Here is an 11,618-nt window from a genome sequence, read left to right as displayed (position 1 = left end):
GTTGCCACTAGGAACCGAGGATAAAGCATACGGCAAATGGTCTCCTAATTGGCACGGTCCTCACAAAGTCATCCAGGTTCGAAGGGCAATGCCTACATGCTTGAACAGCTTGGATGGTGTGAAGTTCCTGTGTCCGTCAATGGCCAACATCTCAAGAAGTATTTCCCAAGCATGTGGGAGGATGGGCAAGGAGATATGGAGGCCGATTTTAAATCGGCCAAGAAAAAAATCACAGCCGATGTACGTACATCGACTTCAGTATACAAGCATGAAGGGACAACAAGATATGCATCAGCCGATGCACGGGCATCGACTTCGGATCAATAAAAGCCGATGCATTGTCATCGACTCTAGAGGAGCAAGCTCAATCATAATATTTGGGATAAGTCATCCTAGTGGTTTGTTGAGGAGTCCAATCTGCACGTTTGAGATGGCTTGGACGGAAACTAGACCTGTTGGACCGTGTGGATAGGCAACGGCTTGGCCTCGAATCTCGGTTATAGTGCAAGCCGATGTCCTGTCATCGGTTCTTTGTACAGCGACTTCGTTTCGACAATCGGCAAAGTCGACAAGAAAGTAAGACTAATTGGGGAATACTCTCTTCATTAATAGTGGGATTTCTTACAAAGAAAAAGCCGATTGCTCGGGGAAGAAAGAACAAAAGCCGACTACTACTACTAGTCCCTAATCTAAGGGCCGTTGCTGCCCTCGTCGCCGTCGTCACCGCCGCCGGCGCAGCCGCCGATAGGCTCCTCATCGCTGCTCCCGTAGCCTTCTACGGAGCCTCGTCTTCCTCATCGTCGTCATCGCTGTCGTCGTCCCACCAGGCGCGGAGGCGCTTCGCCGGTGGGTAACCTTCGAGGGAGTCGTCGTCGTCATCCTCCACCTCTTCTTCGGAGGAGGTGTAGTCGTCCCAGGAGAAGCGGTCGTCCTCACTCTCCGCCTCCTCCTCCCCGTCGACGAGGAATCGAAGGTCGTCCTCTCCGTCGGTTAAGGATTTGTCATCCTCGGACCAGATGGAGGAATCGTGCTCCTCCTTGTCCCACGTCGTTGGGGCGAGGATGTCATGCGCCGCCAACGAGCCCCACTCTGGCGTCGGCTCACGGAAGGGAGATGATACATCGGAGAGGTTTGAGGAGGAGGAGGAGGAAGAAGACATGGCTACGGAGGAATGGGGGTTTTTTGCCGATGGCTAGTACGGAGCAGGAGGGTGAAAGGGTGAACTGCTCGATGCGGTTAAATAATGGATACAGTGGAGGTTCAATGCCACAGCAGTTTCCGAGGAAGTGGTGCCCAACAGAAAAAAAATAATAAATTGTCAGGCCACACGGAGAAGTGGAGGAGCTAAGGCATCATGATGAAGGATTCTACGGCGGTTTCTGCTCTGCCACGACATGACCCGACGAAGGAAAAGCATAATGATTTTGGAAATGTCATTTCCAAAACCAGGGGGCATGTGTTATCACCAGAATTTGACCGGATCAGAGGTGGGCCGCGATTGAAGATGGGCTTGAAGAATATACATAGAAGGAATACATGAATCGGCCTTGTGTACCAAGTTTGGGCTAATTGCCCGTGTATCTGTACCATAGTAGGATACGTGTTGGTTAGAAGTTAGAATTTAACCCGTGCACGGTTAGGTGCACGCCTGAATTAGAAAGTCCCCCGGACTATAAATATGTATCTAGGGTTTATGAAATAAACAACAACCAACGTTCAACACAAACCCATCTCGGCGCATCGCCAACTCCCCCGTCTCGAGGGTTTCTTCCGGGTAAGCACCATGCTGCCTAGATCGCATCTTGCGATCTAGGCAGCACACGTTTATTCGTCGGTCATGCGTTGCTCGTACTGAAGCCTTTTTGATGGCGAGCAACGTAGTTATCATAGATGTTTTAGGGTTAGCATTGTTCTTCGTATCATATGCTATCGTCGTGCAACCCTTAGGCATCTAGCCGCCCTTACGCCTGTCACGGATGTAAGGGCGGCACCCCGCTTGATCATTGTTTAGTAGATCCGATCCGTTATGATTGTTCCTTGTTCTTCAAGGATTAGTTTAATATCTGCATTGTTAGGCCTTACAAACGGGTCGAAGGATCCAGTGGCGCGTAGGGTGTAGTTTGCTAGCCCTAGACAGGATGTTCCGAGGATCAACTTCGTGTTGGTTTTTAGGCCTTGTCTAGGGTCGGTTTACGATCACCGTGCGTGGCCGCCGGGCTCGATCACGAGTAGGATGTTCCGATTGTGTGGTGAAAACCCCAAATCGTAGTAGGTCGCTTTAACTTTATCTTGATCAAGCAGGACCACCATCTGATCGTACACCTCGTACGTATCATGGGTGGATCGGCTCTTTGAGCCGATTCACAGGACAACCTGAGAGCCGATCGAGGCTCGTATTTAACGTTTACGTGTATGCCATGCAGGAAACTAAGCGAGGCATCATCCAACACCTTCCCCGACCAGGTATAGGTCAGGTGGCACGCCCTGCATCAGCATCGGACGTGTGTGCAGAAGGCTTTGCGGGCCGTCGCTCGGAGGGACCAGGGCCAGCCGCAGTCCTGGGAGATTCCCGGCTCTACGGTGTTGCCCGTCGCTGCCCGCCGGTGGGTTTCTGACCGCAACAGCTACATACACTCTTTTGTTGGATAACAAACACCATTCATTGTGTAGGGCTACAAGATCTCCCTGAAGCCGGAGTTAACAAGCGCCACAACATTCGGTGTTCATATTTAAGTAACCTCTAGAGCATAATAGACCGTTGCAATTTAGACCGAGTACTAACATAGCATACACACTATCACCTTTAAGCTATGAAAGGGGAATAGATCACATCAATACTATCATAGTAATAGTTAACTCCATAATCTACAAGAGATTACAATCATAACCTACGCCAAGAACTACATGATGCACACACCGTCACCTTTACATCATGAAGGAGGAATAGACTACTTTAATAACATCACTAGAGTAGCACATAGATTAATAGTGATACAAAGCTCATCATATGGATCTCAATCATGCAAGGCATTTCATGAGATCATTGTATTGAGGTACATGAGAGAGATATTAACCACATAGCTACCGGTAGAGCCCTTAGCCTCGATGGAGAACTACTCCCTCCTCATCATAGGAGACAGCAGCGGCGATGAAGATGGCGGTGATGTCGATGGAGATGCCTTCCGGGGCACTTCCCCGTCCCGGCGGCGTGCCGGAACGATGACTTCGTCCCCGAACTTGGCTTCGCGATGGCGGCGGCTGCGTAACTTTTCTTGTCCCGTGGCTTATTCTTCTAGGGTTTTCGCGACGGAGGCTTTATATAGGCGGAAGGGCAGCCTCGGAGGAGTCCTGGTGGAGCCACACCATAGGGGGCCCCCCCTTGGCCGCGCCGCCTTGTGGGGTGGGGCCCCCCTGGCTCCCCTCTGGCCCCTCTTCGGTGCTCTGGAAGCTTCCGGGAAAAATAAGATATTGGGCGTTGATTTCGTCCAATTCTGAGAATATTTCCTTTGTAAGATTTCTGGAACCAAAAACAGCAACAAAACGGGAACTGGCACTTCGGCATCTTGTTAATAGGTTAGTTCCGGAAAACGCATCAAAACGATATAAAGTATGAATAAAACATGTAGGTATTGTCATAAAACTAGCATGGAACATAAGAAATTATAGATACGTTGGAGACGTATCAAGCATCCCAAGCTTAGTTCCTGCTCGCCCTCGAGTAGCTAAACGATAACAAGGATAATTTCTTAAGTGACATGCTACCAACATGATCTTGATCAATACTATTGTAAAGCATATGAGATGAATGAAGTGATTCAAAGCAATGGTAAAGATAATGACTAAACAACTGAATCATATAGCAAAGACTTTTCATGAATAGTACTTTCAAGACAAGCATCAATAAGTCTTGCATAAGAGTTAACTCATAAAGCAATAGATTCAAAGTAGAAGACACTGAAGCAACACAAAGGATGATTAAGTTTCAGCAATTGCTTTCAACTTGTAACACGTATATCTCATGGATAGTTGTCAACATAAAGCAATATAACAAGTGCAATAAGCAAGTATGTAGGAATCAATGCACACAGTTGACACAAGTGTTTGCTTCTAAGATAGAAAGAAGTAGGTAAACTGACTCAACATAAAGTAAAAGAGTGGCCCTTCGCAGAGGGAAGCATGGATTACTATTTTTGTGCTAGAGCTTTTATTTTGAAAACATAGAAACAATTTTGTCAACGGTAGTAATAATTCATATGTGTTATGCATAAGACATCCTATAAGTTGCAAGCCTCGTGCATAGAATACCAATAGTGCTCGCACCTTGTCCTAATTAGCTTGGATTAACACGGATTATCATTGCATAACATATGTTTCAACCAAGTGTCACAAAGGGGTACCTCTATGCCGCTCGTACAAAGGTCCAAGGAGATAAATCGCATTTGATTTCTCGTTTTTGATAGATCTCAACTAAGGACATCCATACCGGGACAACATAGAAAACGGATAATGGACTCCTCTTTAATGCATAGGCATTCAACAATGGATAATATTCTCATAAGAGATTGAGGATTGATGTCCAAACTGAAACTTCCACCATGATTCATAGCTTTAGTTAGCGGCCCAATGTTCTTCTCTAACAATATGCATACTCAAACCATTTGATCATGAAAATCGCCCTTACTTCAGACAAGACGAACATGCATAGAACTCACATGATATTCAACAAAGGTGTAAAAGTTGATGGAGTCCCTAGAAACATGGTGATACGTCTCAAACGTATCTATAATTTCTTATGTTCCATGCTACTTTTATGATGATACTCACATGTTTTATACACATTATATGTCATATTTATGCATTGTCCGGAACTAACCTATTGACGAGATGCCGAAGGGCCAGTTGTCGTTGTTCTATCGTTTTTGGTTTCAGAAATCCTAGTAAGGAAATATTCTCGAATCGGACGAAATCAACGCCCAGCATCTTATAATTCCACGAAGCTTCCGAACACCCGAGAGCAACCGGAGGGGGCCACGAGGCCACCGGACGCCAGGCCGGCGCGGCCGCGAGGGGCCGCGCCCCCCTATTGTGTCATCGCCTCGTCAGCCCTCCGACTCCGCCTCTTCGCCTATTTAAGCCTCCTCGACCTAAAACCTCGGGACGGAAAAGCCACGGTACGAGAAACCTTCCAGAGCCGCCGCCATCGCGAAGCCAAGATCCGGGGGACAGGAGTCTCGTTCCGACACGCCGCCGGGACGGGAGTGCCCCGGAAGGCTCCTCCATCGACACCACCGCCATCTTCATCAACGCTGTTGTCTCCCATGAGGAGGGAGTAGTTCTCCATCGAGGCTAAGGGTTGTACCAGTAGCTATGTGGTTAATCTCTCTCCTATGTACTTCAATACAATGATCTCATGAGCTGCCTTACATGATTGAGATTCATATGAGTTTTGTATCACTATTCATCTATGTGTTACTCTGGTGATGTTATTAAAGTAGTCTATTTCTCCTCCATGGTGTAACGGTGACAGTGTGTGCATCATGTAGTACTTGGCTGTAACACCCCAAAATTTTAAAACAAAGAGAAAATGAATTTCCTTTTCCCAAAAATGAGAACCAACAAAAACTTTTATTAAATTAAGTTTGGTGCATAGTGAGCATGCTTATATGTTGTGATATTGCCATGATTGTTTATTTATTACATTGAACCTAATTCGAAAACCCTAAACCCTAATCTTCTCAAAACTAAATAGTATCAAATAAGAAGGAACTAAAATAAAATAAAAAGGCATATGTGGGCATATAGCCCTAGTATGCAAATACTGACTAATACCATTCTTACTTTTCTAAATAGTGGTGAAGCATTGAGATACTCCACTAAACCCTAAAACCTCACCCCTCTTTTCACCATCCTAGCTAAAATAAAATAAAAGGAAATTAAATAAGAAAAAGGTATATGTGCCTATGGCTATTTTTACAAATCTTTACCCTAGACCTTTCTACTTTGTTTAGAGGTTTGGAAAACCTTCATACACTCTACCTAGCACTTATCAAACCAAATCCAAAGTGAAACCAAAGAAATTAAAAAGAAACTAGAAATGCCATAGAGGCATATGAGAGTAAAATGCAAATTTATGAATTTAGGAACCTTGACCCTAATATTTGTTATGAATGGTGGGATCACTCCTATATACCATTTCAACACTCAACCACACCATTTGGGTCAAACCAAGTCAAACTAAAACTAAAATGCAACATATGCATAAAGGCATATGTGACACATAGCCATAATACTCAATTTTTGCCCTATGACTTTAAACCTTGACCAAAGGATGTGAGACCATCTCTAAACCTAATATAACACTAAATGGACCCTAACCCATGTCCAAGTGAAGCAAGATCAACCACTTACAAGTTTAGTAAAATTTTGACACCTCATCTCTTATGTATTAAGGCCAAATTTGCAAATCTTTGAACAAGACCCTTTGAATTGGTTTCAATGCTCTTAAAATGTTTCTAAACTAATAAGAACCACATTAGAGTCAACAAAGGTCAAATCAAATGGAGAGAATTCAAATGGTGAGAAAATTCCATATTTCACTTACATACACCATATGCCAATTTGCAATTCCTTAACCTAGGCCACAATTGCTTGCCCCATTGCTTCTAAAATACTTTAAAGTGATAAACTAACACAAATGCATCCTTGGATCAAGAATCAAACCCAAAGAAATCAAGATTTCTTCATACATATGATAATGGTCATATGGACCAAAAATATTTTCTTCACCACTTTACCCCCTGTATTTCTCAATTCCTAAACTAAACTTGGTCAAACCTTTCCATGTCATCCAAGATCAAGTCAAGGTGAACAACTTCTCTGTTGACCATCACTGCTGAAGTTGACTAGGTTGACCAGAATAGAATGGACAAGTGATGACTTTAAATTAATGGGAAGATCACCTCAAATTTGAAATGTTGCAAATCAAGTCCAAATTGAGTGCCACCACCACCAATACCTCACATTAATTATATCATTGAGATGTACCAAAAAGAATTTCGAAATTTAAATAAATTTCTCTTGCGGCCATTTCAACAAACACTTTGCACGCATTAATCCAACTTTGAGCTACACTCTTTTACCCTCTGGTTTCTTCCCTAAACCACTTTAATCTTGTGATCATTAGCTATTTCTAGGACCCCTGCATCATCCCAGTACCTCCTTGATCGATTAAAGTGAGAGAGAGTGAGAAGAAAATCCTAAAACTATGCATACCGTGGCCATGCCGGCCACCTTTGTGCACTCCTCTCTCTGGCCTCTCCCTCGTCGTTTCTCCATGTCCTCGAGCATCCCTGCAGCACAAGGACTCGCCAACGCACGGCATGAGCTGGAACGCGCGTGCCAAAACGTTGCCAGGACGTGCCAGTCGACGCGGTGACCACGCTCTGGAGCGCGCCAGTACGGCGGGCACTCGAACGCGATCGTCCTCCCCCTGCATCCCTATCTCTGTGACGAGAACCGCCACCTGCACCTCTACCTCGTAGACACACTCAAACGCCTGCAGCCACCTCGTCACCGTCGTCCTCGCCGGCGAGGTACCGCGGGTACCGTCATGATCACTGCACGCCCTCGAGTGATTCCGTCGTTCCCTCACTGCGCCAGCTAGTCCTAGAGCATCGCCAGGATAACGCCTACACGCTGCCGTCCTTCGCTTGCCCTTTCGATCGCCAGAAGCGCCGCGCCATGGCCGTTCCCTTGCAGCACCTCACGGCCACCGATCAACACTATAAATAGGGGCGATCGGCTCCTCATTTCTTCACACCAAACACTCCCCTCCCTTCACTGAGCAACACCCCACGATCAATTTCACCAGTAGTCGTCGGAGCAGCTCGAATCGAGAGCTCGAGTCCGCCGGAGTCCGCAGATCACCGCCACCGATTGACGCCTCCCCAAGCGACGCCGCGACCACCAGTACACTCCCCGTCCTCGACAACCCCGCGGTGCATCGACGCCGTTGATCACCAGAGCTTCAGCACGCCGCCGACCCCCTCCCTCCGTCGCCAGCACGCCCTCCTCTCGCCGGAGAAGAAGACCCCCCTCAACCGCACGATTCACTTCTAATCCGACGGCCAGCATTGACAGGTACCGCTTCGGTGAAGTAAAGTCGCTGACAGGTGGGACCTTATGTCAGCAGGCCCGAACCGTTCATCGGGCCAGTTCCTTTATTCAAACCATTTAGGCCCATCTGTTTCCCGCGCAGCCCAACACTTTAAATCCTATATTAATTCATTTCAGCAGTTATTCAATTCTGGTCAGTACTAAAAATTGAATAGTTCAAATTCTACAAACTCAAATTTAGCAAACCCAAATGTTCTGGAAAGTTTATGATTTGCTCTAACTAAACCCACTGGATTCAAACTCATACCTTGTGTAGTTTTTGAATAGTAAAAATAACAAAACAGATACTTTTCAGTATTCAAATAAATCTTAAAAATCAACCATTATGAATTTTGAAGTGAATCCAATTGCAATAATTCAGATTTAACAAACCCTAATTTACTATGTAAAAATATGATATATGTTCTGTACAGGATCATGGGCTAGAAGCAAAATATGGGCTATGTAGTCAATACTAGCCCATTTAAACTATTTCAAATTTTAGGAATTTAAATATATGAGGTGTAGCACCTCATTTAAATCATTCTCACAAGTAATATGAAGTAATGTGATGACCCTTGTTGCTTGGTCTCATATGGGCTCACTTAAGAATATTAATATTTGCCATGGTAGCATTTAAATTGTTCCAACTAATTATTAAATCATATGAGAGGTATCCCTCTCATTTAAACCTTTGTCTCAAGTAATTCTACATGAGGTAGAGACCATGGTCTATTAACTCTCATATGGAATTATTTGATGATATTAAATCATTACTATGTTGGTATTAAATTGCATGAGGTGTATTCCCTCATTTAAATCATGTTTCTCAAATAATAAGTGTGAAGTGTTGACCTTAGTCAACATGTGCTCATACCTTAGTATTTGAGGAAATTAAATCTTAACAATATTTAATGAGAGGAGATTAGTTCTCCAAATAAATAAATAGAAACATTAATGAGAGGAAACTATTTCCTCCAAAGCATTAAAGAGTTATACTAATAAATAATTATAATGAGAGGAAATTATTGTTTTCTTTAAAATAAAACAAAGTAAATCACCATGCTAATAAGATGTGATGCTAGCATAGGCTTGTGTGAATCTTTGGTGTGTTTAGTCTAGCCTGCAAGTTTTGTGTGGTGATTGTATCCTCGTATTCGTTTATAGACGCTAGTACCGAAGGCTACGAAGGGGACGACGAGAACATTTACGGAGAAGAAGGAGGAACATTTTGATCCATACACCAACCAAGGCAAGCTAATATTCTTGCAAGATACCCAAAGGCAAAGCTCTACAAGAGCAAGGCCTCATCCCCATTTAATTTATGCTTAATGATCCTATCCCAAGTTTTTACCTTACAAGTTTTTGACTTTGGTTTATCAAAGCTTTACTTGAGTTTATTTATCAAAGTTACTTTTTGATTCATGATTCATTTTTTTTAGTTATGGAGTAGTGCAAGAGTATCAAACTTAGCCTAGAGCAATCCAGAGTTACTTAGCACCCCTCATAACTAGTTGCTAGTGCTAAAGATTAAAATTGACTATTAGAGATGGGAACTTGTGAAAACCAATGACTTTGAAAACCTTGGAATGATGATTCATTCTATTGAAAGATGTTGAAGGTGAATATGACTGGTGAATGACTTGGTGAATTTTACGAAAACTGATGGTTGGGTTCGGATGCGATACCATTCCAATTTACAAGTACCCCCACAATACCTGATTATGGATAGGGCTTAACTGGAAGTTTATGTGTCTTAGTATGGGTTCCCTATAAACAAGCGTCATCGGGGTTATGCCCAAAGCTGCCTCCACCACACAACAGAAACGACGTTAAAGAAGAGGTGAATGTCCGGCCCAAGCCCTGTGCAGTTCCCGGGTTGACTGCGGTTTTCACCGGGAGGCCAAGCTCATGGGGAGAGGTGCTCATACTAGCATATATAAGTGAAAGGTTATGGTTGATGATCCGCGTATCGAGTTACGATTATTCGGGGTTACCCACGACGGATGTAATCAAAAGTTGTGGCACAAGTGTACAACCTCCGCGAGTGTAAACCTATTCGAATAGCCGCGTCCACGGTTAAGGACGGTTGGAAAGGCCATACTTGTTCCGTCATCAGACCATTTTCAAAAATGTGACCTATGACTTGTGTTTTAAATTTTGAAAGGTGAAGGGTGGATTTGAATTAAAACATAACCGAGTTGTGGGAATGACACTAATGTTCCCACTTGAGTTAGTCTAGTGATTCAAGCATCTTTACTAAATGTTTATGAAATAAACTTGGCTTTATGCAAATAAACCTAGAGCTTAGTATCCCCTTACTAGAATTGATAGTTCTTACACTAGTATTAGTTTGCGAGTACTTTAAAGTACTCATGGCTTTGTCCCCGGCTATTCAAATGGCCAGACTTTGAAGGAGAACAACGATACGAGGAAGATGGACAACGGGACGTCTACGACAACTAGGACCGCTCCGACGTCAAGCGTTGGCATGTGGATTAGATAGCCACTACTACTTCGCTTCCGCTATTTGTGATGTTCGTTGATCGATAGATCAACTACTATTGTAATATTGGATCATGTGATCTACCCTTGTAAGACGATTATGTGTTGTAATAAATAATGACTCTATGATATTCAACTGTTATGTCTCGCAACAACAATATTCCTGGGATTGCGATGTATGGCATAATAGGCATCTGGACTTAAAAATCCGGGTGTTGACATTGGCGTAGGCTATGATTGTAATCTCTTGTAGATTATGAAGTTAATTATTGCTATGATAGTATTGATGTGATCTATTCCTCCTTCATAGTGTGATGGTGGCAGTGTGCATGCTATGTTAGTACTTGGTGTAATTGCAATGATCTATCATGCACTCTAAGGTTATTTAAATATGAACATCGAATGTTGTGGAGCTTGTTAACTCCGGCATTGAGGTGCTCTTGTAGCCCTACGCAATTAGTGGTGTTCATCATCCAACAAAAGAGTGTAGAGTGGTTTTATTATGTGATCAATGTTGAGAGTGTCCACTAGTGAAAGTATGATCCCTAGGCCTTGTTTCTAAGCATCGAAACTCCGTTTATTTAATGTTACGTTGCATGTTTACTCGCTGCCATATTTTATTCAGATTGCTATTACCACTCATATACATCTATACCACCTGTATTTTACTATCTCTTCGCCGAACTAGTGCACCTATACATCTGACAAGTGTATTAGGTGTGTTGGGGACACAAGAGACTTCTTGTATCGTGATTGCAGGGTTGCTTGAGAGGGATATCTTTGACCTCTTCCTCCCTGAGTTCGATAAACCTTTGGTGATCCACTTAAGGGAAACTTGCTGCTGCGCTACAAACTTCTGCTCTTGGAGGCCCAACACTGTCTACAAGAATAGAAGCACCCGTAGACATCAAGCACTTTTCTGGCGCCGTTGCCGGGGAGGAAAGGTAAAAGGCACTCAT

This window comes from Lolium rigidum, chromosome 6, assembly GCF_022539505.1.
Source record: "Lolium rigidum isolate FL_2022 chromosome 6, APGP_CSIRO_Lrig_0.1, whole genome shotgun sequence".
NCBI lineage: Eukaryota > Viridiplantae > Streptophyta > Magnoliopsida > Poales > Poaceae > Lolium > Lolium rigidum.
The sequence above is the reverse complement of the archived record's forward strand: the minus strand, read 5'-3'. Positions refer to the sequence as shown.